At 41.4% G+C, this 16,417-nt stretch overlaps 1 long non-coding RNA gene across 1 annotated transcript in view; it reads right to left on the bottom strand.

Moving 5' to 3' along the window:
• Positions 1–11,344: 11,344 nt before the first annotated feature.
• LOC125323463 overlaps positions 11,345–16,417 on the bottom strand; it is a 33,447-nt gene continuing 28,374 nt past the window's right edge. Inside the window, exon 2 of the long non-coding RNA XR_007202525.1 lies at positions 11,345–12,563. This is a non-coding gene — a long non-coding RNA (uncharacterized LOC125323463). The remainder of the gene's footprint in view (positions 12,564–16,417) is intronic.

Raw genomic sequence — 16,417 nt, 5'->3', positions numbered from 1 at the left:
GCAAGGTATCTGGGATCGTTGACCCAGGACCCAGGTGTGGACCAGATATTTGTGAGGGAGCCAGGGCCTCTCTCTCTCTGGGAGCGGCTCTTAATGAGTGTGAGAGAAAGGTTCATTCACAAAGAAAGAATGCAGGAGTATCATCATAGAATGCAGTGGAAGACACTCGAGCAAGGGATCCAACAGCTAAGAGAGGTGGCAATATTAGAGGTACTCTTTGGGAAGGATGGACAGCATGATAATGACCCCGATAAGGTCAGGTGCACAGGACAGATGATGTGGAACCTGGCAAGGCTAGGGCCATCGCAATACACCACCTTCATTGCAACGATTGATGCTGACAATACCCGAGAAACAGTGGGCTCTGTTGCCAACAAGCTCAGGCATTATGACAGCATGATCAATGGCCCGCTGAAAGCTCATGTCTCTGCTGTGGTCCAGGACCTCAAAGAGGAGATGAAGGAGATGAGGAAGGAGATGAGGGAGGAGATGAGGAGGGTCAGTGTGGCACCAGTGCGAGTCACAGGCCCCCAAGTCAGAGCCCGTCGTCCCCCTGCTAGAGAGAGAGGGTACACCCCACGAGCTGAGCTGTGGTTTTTCCTGTGTGAGCATGGGGAAGACATGAGAAGGTGGGATGGGAAACCCACCTCTGCCCTGGCAGCGCGGGTGCGTGAACTCAAGGAGGGAGGCACTAACCGAGGGGGTTCCGCTAAGGTGAAGGTAGCCTCAGCCTCCCGTGACCGAGCTGCCAGGTATTACAGAAGGGAGGATGATATGTCGGATCCCCTTGAAGGTACCTCGAGCATGTACGCCCAGGGAAAGAATGATAACCAGGGCTAGAGGGGCCCTGCCTCTAGCCAGGAAGAGGCACGGGAGAACCGAGTTTTCTGGACGGTGTGGATCCGATGGCCTGGCACATCAGAGCCACAAAAATATGATGCGTTGGTTGATACTGGGGCACAGTGTACTTTAATGCCATTGGGACATGTGGGGGCAGAACCTGTATCCATCGCTGGGGTGACCGGGGGATCACAGCAGTTGACCCTTTTGGAAGCTGAGGTGAGCCTGACTGGGAAGGAGTGGCAAAAGCATCCGATTGTGACCGGCCCAGAGGCCCCGTGTATTCTGGGCATAGACTTCCTCCAGAATGGCTACTACGAAGACCCAAAAGGACTCAGGTGGGCATTTGGGATTGCTGCTGTGGAGGCAGAGGGCATTAGGCAATTGAACACCCTGCCTGGACTATCTGAGAATCCTTCTGCAGTTGGGCTCCTGAAAGTGGAAGAGCAACGAGTGCCAATTGCCACCTCGACAGTGCACCGCCGGCAGTATCGGACAAATCGAGATGCTGTGATCCCCATCCACAAGATGATCCGCGAGCTGGAGAGTCAAGGGGTGGTCAGCAAGACCCACTCACCCTTCAACAGCCCCATCTGGCCTGTGTGCAAGTCTGACGGGGAGTGGAGATTGACTGTGGACTATCGTGCCCTGAATGAAGTGACTCCACCGTTGAGCGCTGCCGTGCCAGACATGTTGGAGCTCCAGTACGAGCTGGAGTCCAAAGCAGCAAAGTGGTACGCCACTATTGACATTGCCAATGCATTCTTCTCCATTCCTCTGGCAGCAGAGTGCAGGCCTCAGTTTGCCTTCACCTGGAGGGGCGTGCAGTACACCTGGAACCGACTGCCCCAGGGGTGGAAGCACAGTCCCACCATCTGTCATGGACTGATCCAGACTGCACTAGAAAAGAGTGAGGCTCCAGAACATCTGCAGTACATTGATGACATCATTGTGTGGGGGAACACCGCAACCGAAGTGTTTGAGAAAGGAGAGAGAATAATTCAAATTCTCCTGCGAGCTGGTTTTGCCATCAAGAAGAGCAAGGTCAAGGGACCTGCCCGAGAGATCCAGTTCCTGGGAGTAAAGTGGCAAGATGGACGACGTCAGATTCCCACTGAGGTCATCAATAAGATCACAGCAATGTCTCTGCCGACCAACAAGAAGGAAACACAAGCTTTCCTAGGTGCTATAGGTTTCTGGAGGATGCACATTCCCGAGTACAGCCAGATCGTGAGTCCTCTCTACCTGGTTACCCGCAAGAAGAACGATTTCCACTGGGGCCCTGAACAGCAGCAAGCCTTCGCCCAGATCAAACAGGAAATTGCTCACGCCGTAGCCCTTGGCCCAGTCAGGACAGGACCAGAGGTGAAGAACGTGCTCTACTCTGCAGCCGGGAACAATGGTCTGTCCTGGAGCCTCTGGCAGAAGGTGCCTGGTGAGACTCGGGGCCGACCACTGGGATTCTGGAGCCGAAGCTACAGAGGGTCTGAAGCCAACTACACTCCCACAGAGAAGGAAATCCTGGCAGCTTATGAAGGAGTCCAGGCTGCCTCAGAAGTAATCGGCACAGAGGCACAACTCCTCCTGGCACCCCGACTACCGGTGCTGGGGTGGATGTTCAAAGGAAAGGTTCCCTCCACGCATCACGCCACCGACGCTACTTGGAGCAAATGGATTGCCCTCATCACGCAGCGCGCCCGAATTGGAAACCCAAGTCGCCCTGGGATCTTGGAAATAATTACAAACTGGCCAGAAGGTGAGACTTTTGGGTTATCTTCTGAAGAAGAAGAGGAGCAGGTGACACGTGCCGAAGAAGCCCCACCATATAACGAGCTACCAGAGAGTGAAAGACAATACGCCCTCTTCACTGATGGTTCCTGCCGAATTATAGGCGCTAGCCGGAAATGGAAAGCCGCTGTATGGAGCCCCACACGACAAGTTGCACAGGCCACTGAAGGAGAAGGTGGATCGAGCCAATTTGCTGAGCTCAAAGCTGTCCAATTAGCTCTGGACATAGCTGAAAGAGAGAAGTGGCCAAAGCTCTACCTCTACACTGATTCATGGATGGTAGCCAATGCTCTGTGGGGTTGGCTGGAAAGGTGGAAGAAGGCAAACTGGCAGCGCAGAGGAAAACCAATCTGGGCTGCTGAAGAGTGGAAAGACATTGCCACTCGGGTAGAGAAGCTATCCGTGAAGGTCCGTCATGTAGATGCTCACATCCCCAAGAGCCGGGGTAATGAAGAACATCGTAACAACAAACAGGTAGATCAGGCTGCGAAAATGGAGGTGTCCCAGATAGACTTGGATTGGCAACATAAAGGAGAACTGTTCCTAGCTCGATGGGCCCATGATGCCTCAGGTCATCAGGGCAGAGATGCCACCTATAAGTGGGCACGAGACCGAGGGGTGGATCTAACCATGGACAGTATCTCCCAGGTTATCCATGACTGTGAGACATGCGCTGCGATCAAGCAGGCCAAGCGGGTGAAGCCTCTGTGGTATGGCAGGCGATGGTCCAAATACAAGTATGGGGAGGCCTGGCAGATTGATTACATCACACTGCCTCAAACCCGCCAAGGCAAGCGCTATGTGCTCACAATGGTAGAAGCCACCACTGGGTGGCTGGAGACCTACCCTGTGCCTCATGCTACTGCCCGGAACACCATCCTGGGCCTGGAAAAGCAAGTCCTTTGGAGGCATGGCACCCCTGAGAGAATCGAGTCTGACAATGGGACTCATTTCAAGAACAGCCTTATAAACACCTGGGCTAGAGAACATGGCATAGAGTGGGTGTACCACATCCCTTACCATGCACCAGCAGCTGGGAAGGTTGAGCGGTGTAATGGACTGCTTAAAACCACCTTGAAGGCACTGGGTGGGGGGACTTTCAAAAACTGGGAGATGCATTTAGCAAGAGCCACCTGGTTAGTTAACACTCGAGGTTCCACCAGCCGAGCAGGCCCTGCCCAATCCGAACCCCTACAAACAACAGATGGAGATAAGGTTCCAGTGGTGCACATGAGAGGTATGCTTGGAAAAACTGTTTGGGTAAAGTCTGCCTTGAGCAAAGACAAACCCATCCGTGGGGTTGTTTTTGCTCAGGGACCAGGTTGCACCTGGTGGGTGATGCAAAAGGATGGAGAGACCCGATGCTTACCTCAAGAGGACCTTGTTTTAGGGTGAACTACCCATGACTCTGTACTTGTATCAGTATCAGCATGTATATTTGTATATAATTTGGGTAATGCATAGATTTATATGGTTAAAAAAGTTAAGTTTCATGTAACATGTTAGTATGGGAAAAAATTCAGGGTGGATAATGTTGGGGTTTTAGTTTAGTCAGGTTTTCCTGTTAAAGGAATTTTCTCCCATATGCATGTTGCTAGGGGACAAATAGCTGTACTTAAGAAAGACAGAAAGGGGAGTGGGGCGGGCCTGGCTACTCCTTTGTCTACACCTGGGTGTGGGGTCAGTTCGCTCTGAGCGTCCGGAGAGAGAAGCTGCAGAGAAAGGAGCTGCTGCTTCTTTCTTTTTTGGCCGTTCTTTCTTCCTGCTGGAAGCAACGCTGGGACCCCAAAAGCCGCTTTCCCTGCCCTGCTGGAGACCGGGCTGTGGCTGCCCTGCTCCGCTGCTGCTTCAAGCTTTCGCTACACTGTAGCCCTGCTCGCCCTGCCTGCCTGGGCCTCCGTGGGTTTTTTTCCCATCTGGATACATCTCATCTGCCACCCGGGATTTGCGTTCGTCCCTGCCGTTCCAGCCTGCCGTTTCAGCCTGCTGTTCCTGAGAGTCCGGGATCGGCTGCCCAGCGGTTTGTGAAGCCTTTGTTCCATCCTTCCCGGGATCCCAGGGCACCAGAGCCGCGGGTTTCCCGAGCTCGCTCCGGAGCGCCCCCTGCAGCCGCGGGGGAACCATCGCACCTGCCCTGCTCACCGGGAGCCGCCAGCGCCCCTGCCGGCTGCGAGCGGAACTGCACCCGAGGGGAAATAGCCCGACAGCCGAGAAGGCTGGGACTGGGTTTGTGATTGCTGTTACTGCCATAGTTGTTGTTGTTTTGTTTGACTGGTTATATACATATATATATAGAGTAAAGAACCGTTATTCCTATTTCCCACATCTTTGCCTAAAGGCCCTTGATTTCAAAATATAATAACTTGGAGGGAAAAGGGGTTATATCTGCCACTTCAAGGGGGGCCTCTGCCTTCCTTAGCAGACACTTGTCTTTCAAAACTGAGACAGATATTTATCATTTGTTGTATAGAATGAATGCACTGATACCCTGTCTCCTCCAGTGAGGGAGGTGGGGTGAAAGGAAAAGGAGGCTTGTAATAATTTCCTACTGTGTTCATTTAACTTTATGATGGTTCCTCTCAGGAGACCATAATGAAAAGATGAGAGACTAATGATCCATAAATTTAACAGAACCCAGATTGAACAATCTTTCAGTCTGATAAAATTAATTAACATTAAGACACGTTTTCTTGAGATGAGTATGTGTATATGTGTATGAAATCAAGCCGCAAGATAAGAACATTTCTTAACTTTTCAAAAAGTTTGCTTTTAGACTGCCACTTTAACCTTCCAAAACTGACTCCTTTCTGCTTTCACAATCTAAATTTGCTATTTTCAGTTTTATTCATGCTTTGTTTTCAAAAATACAGCTGTCAGTGCTCATACTTCATACTTGATCTTTTACTTGGATATAGAGTCACAACTATTTATATAAGTAACAAAACTAAGGATTTTTTAATGATTCCTTTTATTCTGATTATATCTCTAGTATCACTAGTAGCAACATAACCAAGGTCTTGAATTTACTTGTGGTAAAGCTAAACCAATCTGTAACTTAAACATAGATTTTATATCAAGTCCCATCCCAGTACTGACAGCTTAAATTCTTGTATGGAGCAGTTTTTGAAGCTGAGTGGAATGGCCTTGTCACCTACTCTCTCATGACTCTGTCATATCATAGTGTGGACACCCTCACTAGTGAGTATGAGAGTATATTCAGAATTAAGTTTTCTCTAAAATTATTTTTAAAGGAGGTTAAATTTCCCTCCTTCTTCATAGTGAGTTGCTAACACAAGCATAGGCAGAGCAGCTGAGTGCTTGAGTTGCACTGAGTTGCACTGAGACTGATCTTGACAATGTCTGCCCACAAATACAGGCTCACTCTATCTCATTATGATACATGCTTCTGCATAAAATCGGTGTAACTGAGGAACTTAGGAACATTTGCCAAGATTGTATCAATGCTTGTGTGAATAACACAATTTGTGCTTACACTGTAAGTGATCACACCCTGTATTATCTTTTACTTAGGAACTTCTGATAGTAATGAATCCTTGAGGACTAAGCTTTGGGTTTAGGCACATACAAGCTGAACTGTCTTGTCTCATTCACAGGTGGCTCGTTCATACTTGCCTAGCTATATTCATGCTCTTTTATATGCCTGTGCATGCTGAAATCAGATTTCTGATGACAATACAGAAAAGATCTGTATTCTTTTTTACTTGTGATTTTGGTGGGATTTGTTTACATCTTTTTCTCTGTGGCAGAAAAACTAATAAGACTGTAAAAGTTATGTATTACACAGATGACAGACACAAATTTCACAGATAGGAATTTTGGTTAACAGACAATAATTCTAACTTGATCAATCAATAAGAGTTATTAATATGTTGTACAGCCCTCTGATTTTTTTTTTTTTTGCCATTTTGTTTTGTTTTTCCTCTACATAGTGTGCTGCATGGCAGAAAACACGTGAAATTCTGATTCTGTCATTGCTTTCATGCCTTTTTCTGCTTGGTTTCTAAGGAGCAGTTTCTTTCAGAAAGAAGCAGTTCATTTTGCTGTGTAAATTCATAGAATCTTATCAACATTTTGCTTATTCTGTCATCACTTTTCAATGTGGCAGCACTCCATATACATGCTGGAAGCACTGCTCTTCATAATCATTCCCTCTTCAGTAAAAGTCATTAAGCCTACATTGTCAAATCTTACCTTGATTACAAATGTACATATTTTCCATACTGCTAATTTAAAATAAATGTCACATATTTTTATTTGCAGCTCTAGCAAAGTGGTTGATATTAAGGAACCATTAAGGAAACCTGAATCCCAGATCATTATTCATTCAACAGTCAAAAAAAGCATCTGTGCATTAGATGCTATTAGCACATGCAGAATGCCAGATATAATGATCCCATTAAATCAGACTTGATTAATAGTTTATAAAGACTGAATTTATGTTATTTTTGGAAATACAGTTTATATTATCCATTTGCATTATTTTTTGGAAATACTATTTCAGTGAAGAACAGCCTGAAGGCCTTTCCTTGGCAAGTGTTCCATCTATTCTGATCCACTTTCACCTAGACCAGGGAGGTAGGAGGTCATTATGCAGAGAAGATTGGATTTCTCCAAGCTTGTGTGTACAGAAATATGCTTTTATTACCTGTCACAGCATTAACAGTTCTATGTACTTAAAACTTCCTCAAGGATTCAGCAAAAGTTTCTACTTTCTCTATCTGATTGTCAAAAAACAATGTTATTGTGTTTATAGTTTTAGGAGTCCTGTATTAATTCAAGTTAATTGCAGACTCATCCTATGCCACTTGTAGGATCGAAATGAAAGAACTTAATTTCAAAGGGACTTAGTCCAGTGGGTATTTTCTCTTGCTGCTTGGCCTGCAACAGCTGAGACAATGTCTCTGTCAGGATCTTGGGTTCCCTTGTTCCCACAGAATTCCCCAACCTGAGCTTTTGTTTACGATAAGTGGCTAAATTTCCAGGACTGCCAAGAGTGACAGAAAAATATCCTGTTTTTCTCTCTGGGCTAAAATTGTCTTTGCCTTTAGCAAATCACTTGGTGACTTTCCAATGCACCTTGGTCCAGATGAGTTGCACAGAAAATGTGAAGGCTTGATACCTGTTTTTGCTCTACCAGCCTTGGCCATTGCTACATCCTCCTTTGCTCTAGCTACAGCTTTGCTTAGCTCTGATTCTGTGTTACATGAGGAGTGTGCATAGCTTTAATTTCTCTCCAGAGCATGGTAAAACCTTTATCAAGTAATTCTCATTTTATAGATTGATATGAGGGATTAACATTATCAAAGATCTCATCTCTTCTAATCACAACAGGGAACATTTTTTTCCCCCTAGCAGTAGAAGGAATTGTAATTCCTGTATTTGGGAAATTATAGCTAATCTATACTCTGTTCCTTCAAAGGAGATCTTGATCTTTATCTTCAAGCTTAAACCACACACAAAGATTATCTGTCATTTTAGAGGAGCTGCAGTCTCAAATACCTGAAGAAGTTTCTAAGGGTTTTTTTTAATTCAAACTTCCTGTCCAAATGTTAAACCCCTTTGTATTCCAACAGATATTACATATTTTTATCATATTCTGAAAATACTTTTTCTTGTTTAGCTATTTCAGCTTTTCATTGTCCTGAAAGAAGTTGCTGCTAAGAACTGATGCAAATTTAAACAAAGATGCAGTTCATAAAAACAGTGGATGGACACTCTTGTCAAGGGGAAAGATGGACTGTTTCTGCAGGCAACACACCCCTGACTGTTTTAAGAACAAGCCCTTCAGGACAACTCTTACTTTTGCTCACTGAACCACAAAATTGAAGTACCATGGAAGAAATCCAGACATGCAACAATGCCAAAATATGTATCACACTATACTGAAAGGCTTCAAAATTACTGTATTTACACAAGGGTATTACTGACAGAATGAATGAAAATTTTATGGTCTAAGAAAAGAAACACAATTTTAGTTAACTAGCATTTTTCTACTGCTCTAGAGCTTTTATTGGGAGCAGAGGGAATTTGTACTCAGTGAAGTAGATCAGTGAAATGATAATTTGTCTTTGAATGGAGTAGTTTTATCCCATTAATTTCATCCATTACGGTATGAGATAAGATGTAAGCCAGTGACTAACTGAAAATTAAAGTCCCAAAAAAGAGGCAATGAAACAAAAGAGTATCTTATGCAGTATTATATGAAGCACATGCTAAAACTAATTTTTACTCAACCTTTTATTGTAGCCACTTTTAACCTCAATTCTTTATTCACTTAATCATGAATGCTTCTGCTATATTTAAATATGTTCAGTTTACTCATCAGATCTCCTTTTAAGAATATTTGATTAAAATCCTTTCTTTTGCAGTTAAGAGAAAAAGTGCATTGCAATGGAGATATGTCTTGGGTGAATGTATGGCATTGAAAATTTTCCTTCCTTTCCTATACTTCAAATGAAGGAATCATTAGTATATTACAGAGAAGCATACTTTAGCTTGTGTTATTTTCAAAATTAACTTGGCATTGTACACTGACTATTACTGACAATAATCCTTTTACAAAAAAGTGAAATCACTGTGATGTTTTGAAAGTACATTTGAGGGTAACAAGAAAAGAGGAAAGGATCGTGGACATAGGTTGTCAGAGGGAATCTCCAGAGTTCAACACATTTTGTTCCATCTATTGCACTGAAGCTGGATCATGTAAAACTACCATATGCTTGTCTAATCTGTTCTGAAAAACAGTGAAGAATGGTTCATCACATCCTTGGGTAGCCTGGTGAAGTGCCTCATTACTCTTCATTAGAATTTTTTTACTGCTCCAAACCTAAGTCTTTGCTGATTTCTACTTGTCTTTCCCTGATGTGTATGGAGAGCAAACCATCTTCCTTTTCTCTAACTGCTTTTAAAATAATGTTTTCTACTAGCCAGACAATTCTTTTCTTTTGGACTGAGAACATCTCCTAATTTTCTCCTAAGTCATGCTTTCTAAAACCCTTTGCATGTCCACGTTTTCTCCCATTTTCCCTGCTGGAATCTGCAGTTTGCCAGCATCATTCTTAAGATATCCAAAATGAGCTTGAATCCTTCAGGGACTTCTTCCTACCAGTAAACAGGGCAAAGATAGCTACCTGTCTTGCTCTGTGTAGGACCTCCTAGGACACATCCTGAAGACACCTGTCTGTAAAACAGCACTCCCTTATGAATTTATAGTATGCCTCTGATCTTTCTGTGTCCTTAATATATTTTCTGCCTGACAGATTTTTTGCCACTGGGAATGATCATTTTGTTGAGTTGTGGCTATTATCTTCCTTGAGTACTTTCTGCTAGATTTTTGAATTTGTCCTGTTGAACAATCTCGTTAAGATTGTCCAGCTAAAATTTCCCAGTATCTATGCTTTGAAAAAGCAAGAGCTATCCTTTCCTAATCCTTTGGAGATTGCAAGTAAATCTTTTCATCTGAAAAGGTGAGAAAATTCAGTCTGAGCTTTTAGAGGTGCATCCTGGGATGTCCACCCTTAATGCCACAATTCCACCCACAGATTGTCTTTGCTTTTCTTCCTTCCATAGTCTGTCAGATCAAAATTCTACATAAGGACTCTACAGGTTCTGCTGTAATGGAAACAGAAAGAAAAAGAAATTACTTTAAAATAAAACAGGTTTCCCAGTTCTATGTTTTTCAGGTTCCATCAGATTAATTCTCCACCGTCACCCACAAAATTTATTTTTAAAGAGTGATCATTATTCAGGGATGCTCTTGGCAGAATTTCCATCTGCTCACCAGATCTTCCCACTGATATTGCTAGTTAGCTAAAATATATCATAACATCATCACCCTCCACATGTCTCAAGATGATCAGATTTAGGGTTCCCTGGTTAGTTTCAATATTCACTGGCAAAAAATGTGATGGTAGAAAAATTCAAGGCAGAACTGAGTACTGGGAGCTACATGACTGTGCAAGTGGACCACTTCCAACCAGACAAATGCACCTGGCTTGCATGCACACAGAAGGCAAAACAAAACTAAGAGGGTTTCTTGCCCTCTCCTCAGCCATTCACTCCTTTTTTCTCTGTCAGAGTTGCGTGTTGCTCCACCTTTGCAGACTGACCAGCTCACTGTCTGTGTTTGCACCTCCTGAGAGAGAAAGCATAAACTTTTCATAGAGACTGCAGCTTAATCAGAAGTTGGAAAGTTATTTTAAATTGATAATAAAAAGATAAATGTATGATCACTTGTTAAAGTGATAATCAGGAAACATTAAGCACTAATGCTTATTATCACAAAATCCAAGTCTAATCAGCTTTTAAACCAGCTTTTAAATGTATAATTAAATTTATATTTCAGTAATTTTCTGAATCTAGACTATGTTTTAGTTGGGAAACCCTGTGAGATTGCCAAGCTAAAAATATATCTAAGGGACTCAGAGCTGATGTGGAAACAGTACCGCTGCAAGGAGCACAGAACACTCTATAGAAGGTTCTATAGAGGTCTATAGAGTTTGTAGAGGGAAGTCCAGAGCAGGGTTTTCAACAAAAATGTGCACATGCAGCTGCAATCTGAGTTGTATCGCTGAATGCCAAGAGGCTAAAGCCAGAGCATGGGTTTTACAAGAAAAGCCATTTGTGTGCAGGATCAACGTTAAATGAATTATTTACTTCTTCTGAGGAAGAAACAGAATAATAATGGAATCATTGATACAATCTTGGGAAAGGCTTTATTTTGTTTTGTTCTCTTTTTCTGCAATAGCTCATAAGTATCTTCAAGATGTATAATTTCCAGAAAAACAATTGAAAGGAGACTAAAGAAGAAAGAAGAAAGAATTGTTCTTGTCATAGCAGTAAAAGCAATGTTGTGGTGTATCCACCACAAAGAGTAATATTATAAAGCTCAATTCCGAAATATGGGGTTTTTTTTGGTTTTTTTTTTTTTTTTTGGTAAATGAGAAAAACCCAATAGCCTTATTAAATGCTTTACACTGAGTTTCAAAGAACTTTACAAATTAACCTGCTATTAAGTTAATTCTTGTATTCAGTATTGACTGGGAATAAGAACCCTCTAGAAAAAGAAGTAAGGGGACAGAACCAAAGAGAAGACATTATACTGCAGAATCTTGTGGTGTAAGGCAGAAATTAATGTAACTTATTTTTGGTGGTGGCAGCATACATGGTTTACAGTAAAACAAAAGGCAGAGCTGGGCTGTTTATTCTATCACATATAGTTCAGTCTGTTTTATTCAGGCTCTCTGATATGGGTTAGTTTTTCTAATTCCTCTCTTAGGTTTTGATCCTCACAAACAGATGAGGGAGTAGAGGCAGTATAGGAGGACATAAATGTGTGAAGATACTAGGTCTCCCTTTTTTTTGTAGACGCATCCACTAGGAATATCTCGAATCTTTCAATCATTTTTATTATTTTCCTTTTTCCTTTTCTTTCTTTTTTTTTTTTTTTCCCCTGCTGTCTACCAGCTGCAAACTGTGGGAGTGAAACATTTCCATTAGTTCCTAGCTTGAGTGCCTTGGCCCACCTCTTGTTAGACCTGACCGTGTGTATGAGGTTGTGGAAGTGTCAAAACACAGTATTTGTTCTTATCCCAGTCATTCCCAAGAGAAGAAAGAAGAAGTAAATAAAAATGCACAGAAAAAGTGACCTGGGTGATTCTCAGTACTGTCCAGGGAGCAGCAGTAGTTCCTTTGGTGCTATGGAGAAGGAGAGCAGTCTGATCAATGGAAAAGGTCATTACAGAGTCAGTTACCATGATGCCTTACAGTCCAGCTGACTTCTATCCCCCTGCTGCTGACAAGTGAGAAAGTTTGTGTGGGACCTTCTTGAGGGTTGCCTTGTATATCGTCTCTTCTGTTCCAGGCTTGCTTTCCATTTATTTCTCTTATCTGATGAAACAGATGGGTACAATTACCTACAAGCAAAACAAAATTAATGATGAATAGCCATTAAGGAAAAAAAACCAAACAACAGCAAAATATGAAGAAAAAAATGTACCCCCCCAAATCCTATACTAAGATAAATATTTTTAATGCTTTGATATAACTGCTGCAGTTAGGTGACCTCTTAAAAGTAAGAAGAAACATGTTCCATGTCTTAAAAAACATAAACCAAATACAGCTGTAAATATATGAGTACATTGTTACAATGGGTTATGCAATATTTAATGTTTTTCAAAAAATGAGGAAGAGAGACATTTTCCTTACATGCTTCACATTATCTTAAAACAAAAAGACAATTCAAAAATTAAAGAAGTCTCTCCTCTTCCAAAAATGATGTCATGACTACATGACTGGAATATAAATTTATACTATGCAGATAAAAGATGGAGTGGATAGGGATCTCAAGCTAGGATTTATACAATCAAGACCAAATGTAAATTTTGTTTTTTGATTACACTAATTCCTTGCTAATAATGCTGCAGTCTTCTACGATTTTTCTTTCCCTTTTATGCCAATTAACTTTTAAATATAACAGAAAATTAAAAGATGGAAATATGCCATTAATAAAAATACTAATTTGGAAAATAAAAATAGTATTTAAATACTGACTGTCAGCATCCTCCTGGTATGCTTTACGATGAGCATTGTTTGCCGGTTGGAGCTGGTGATCCACCTACTCTATTCAGCTCTGGTGAGACACATCTGCTGTGCTGGGTCAGGCTCTGGGCTCCTCACTACAAGTAAGATGTAGACTTACTGGACTGAGTCCAGTGATGGGCCATAAAGATAATTAAGGAATTGGAGGATGTCTTATGTAAGGAGAGGCTGAGAAAGCTGGGCTTCCTCAGCCAAGAGGTGGCTTGTGGGGGAGCTGTGTATTGTGTATAAATACTTTTATACTCAAAAGCAGTTGTTTGTCTAGCTCAAAGTAATATTCATACAAATATTCTGTAGAGCATCTTAGTATTCATATGTTCTACTGCATTGTCTGTTATTTTAAAAATTTTAAAGTGCTAAAAAATTGGAATTAAGTGGGATTCTAAAATATATCTCCTGTGAATGGCTCAGCAATCACAGAAGTCCTCTCCAGAAACTCAAGAAATTCAGGGCAAGTCCTTCGGTGTGTTTCATACTACCCTGAGATCAGTAGGATGAGCTGGTTCTTATTCCACTCTTAAAATTAAGATATGTACAAATTTGTTTCTGGTTTTGGAGTATTTGTTTGTTTACTTTTTGGTTTTGCTATTTAAATTTTTTTTAATAAATTTTTTTCATCTTCCTGGGAGAATTGGTTTCTTTCTTTGTTTAGCTGTTGTTATTTTAGTTTGTTTTTGCTAGCTGTTGCCTCTGGAATACAAATTTGGAACAGACGAAGTAAATTTAACTTAAGTGTAGCAAAGATTTTTAGATGTAGCTTTCTTCTGTCCCCTTAGGAATAGTCTGGCATCCAGTTCTTCATCTGGCAAAGAGCAAATATGAAATAGTGTGTCAGCCCTGTGCAGGTGCATGAGACACAACTATTTCACTAGAATAAAATAGAATGCTAATATCCATTATACTTTTTTAGCATTTAAGACTACAATCATGTTTGTCTTTAGACCTTATATTTTGAAAATATTTTTCTTTAAGCTCTTCTGTGTCATTTTGAATGTTTTATGTAGTATATAGGTATAGTGGCTTTCAAAAGATACAGAAGTAAGGTGTACACTCAAGTCAAAGGTCAGAACTCTCATACAGCAAAAGATTAAGTAATTAATTATGAAAGCTAGCACATCAAGCTGACATCAGACACTTTAAAACAGGACCTTATTTCATTATGCTGTGTTGTGCTTACTTATTTTATGCTAGAACTGTTGGACCCCTTAATTTAGCTGACATAACACACATAAATACTGAAGCATAAACATTTTATCATATAAACTTCTGGTATGAGACCTGTATAAATATAGAACTGAATAAGGGACTGAGTAGCCTGGCTTAATCTCCCCCCTCCCTAGCCTTTGCACTGCTTTTGCACAGAAGACTGGGAGCAGAGCTCTGATACACAGTCTGTCTTCTGGGCTGTACCTGTGGCTCCCAGTAACACAACACCTCTTTGCTGTGCTGGTGGGAAAACTGCAGCTGGTCCTGTAAAAAGGTTGATGCACCAGGTTCAAAGCTTTCCATAGATAGGAAATGAGCTCATTGCTAATGGAGGAAAAGAAATTAGAAAAATGGTCTGAAGGAGACTTCTAGGAGGAGGGCTTTCTTGTCAAAGTTTGGGCATGGAAGGGGTGATCCTGTGGAAGGTAAAGCACTTTTGAAGCAGCTTTCATAAATTTAATTTTCAGCCTATGTCTAGATCAGCCCTAAATCTCTGATGAAGGAAAATCAAAAATAGCATTCTATGAGCTCAGTCACAGCTGTTGTAAAGTTGTTTTTAGGTTCTCAAAGTTACAGAGACAAAACTGAGTCAAAGAAAGTTTCAATTGACAAAGAAGAGAAATGAGGTTTGTTAATGTTCCTAAGGCAAGCCATTGTGATAAATGAACAGTTTCTTTCCCTTATGCTGAATAACATTACATTTGTTGGTATTTTTCCTACATATACATTTTCTACTCATGTATTCAAAATGCTTCAGTGTTTTACAGGAATTAATGACAGTTTTTAGAGGGTCAGGACATTATTTGAAAAAAATAGTCAATGAGATGAAAATGAGCTGCCCCTACTGTCAGCTTCTGTGCTGTGTGTGGCCCCAGAGTGCAGAATGCAGCAAGCCAACACTGATCCTGAGTTGGACATCAGCAAAGCTCCTGCAGATTTATACAGCACCATCAACTCCTTCAGGAACCACACTGGGGTTTTGAACCAGCCATGGTAACACCTGATTATGTTGTATGTGGCATCCTACAGAGAACATCAGTCTGCTCTTTCATTGTGTTAAACCCTGGCCACAGCTTAGTGGCTGGGACTGGTTTCCAGACCACTGTTTTCTTTACACAATTTTGGTCTATCTCCTGGCCACCTTTCTATGTTCTTCTTAGGACACCAAACCTCTTTGCAAGGTACCATGGAGTCACAGCAGTTCCTTCCCATGGCAAGAGTAGCTCATTGCTGTTGTGTACAGAGCCAAACAGGGTCACTTTTGAACACGATCTGTTTGAATAGCAATTACACTTAGATGTGGAATAGCTTTTTTTAGTAAAAGCTGCCAACAGCTGAAACAGTAGATTGGTTTTTAAGTGTTTATTTTTCTCAATACCTGGAAGCTTGGACAGTTTATGCTCATGCTTTGCAACTTTTAGTAAGATTTTTTGGTATCTCCAAAAGAATTATATCAACTAAATTTTAGAGGAGACAGTAAAGTTTCCCAGTGTCTTTTTTATTTTGATTTCATGAAAATACTGGAAAAGTTACATGAATATCAAACCAAAATTTTTTTTAGAGCCTAGAAATATTAAGTATTTCATCAAGCTTGCTTTTATGTGGCAGTATCGAAAACTTTGTTGATTTTAAATACTGCATTGTCCTAGAGGCAAAGGAAAAAAGGTTTTATTTCCTAGAGGAAAATAAAAATGTGACTGTGCAAATTTGGCCATAAAAGTTTCCAAATAAATAAAATATTAAATTCAGTGATTTGATATGATGGCAATAAAGTTTAGGGATTTTTCTAAATTTTAGCAGTGAATGCAATCTTTCTTTCACTCCAGGAACGCTGTAAAAGCAGGTCCCATCACAGGCTACTTTGCTGACAAATTACACTTATGACAAGAAATTCATTATACAAAAGGTGCTTACTAACCAAAGGAGTGATTTAAGAAAAAGTAGGTTTTCCTCTTTGTACTCA

Source organism: Corvus hawaiiensis, chromosome 3 (assembly GCF_020740725.1).
Source record: "Corvus hawaiiensis isolate bCorHaw1 chromosome 3, bCorHaw1.pri.cur, whole genome shotgun sequence".
Lineage (NCBI taxonomy): Eukaryota > Metazoa > Chordata > Aves > Passeriformes > Corvidae > Corvus > Corvus hawaiiensis.
The sequence above is the reverse complement of the archived record's forward strand: the minus strand, read 5'-3'. Positions and strand labels throughout refer to the sequence as shown.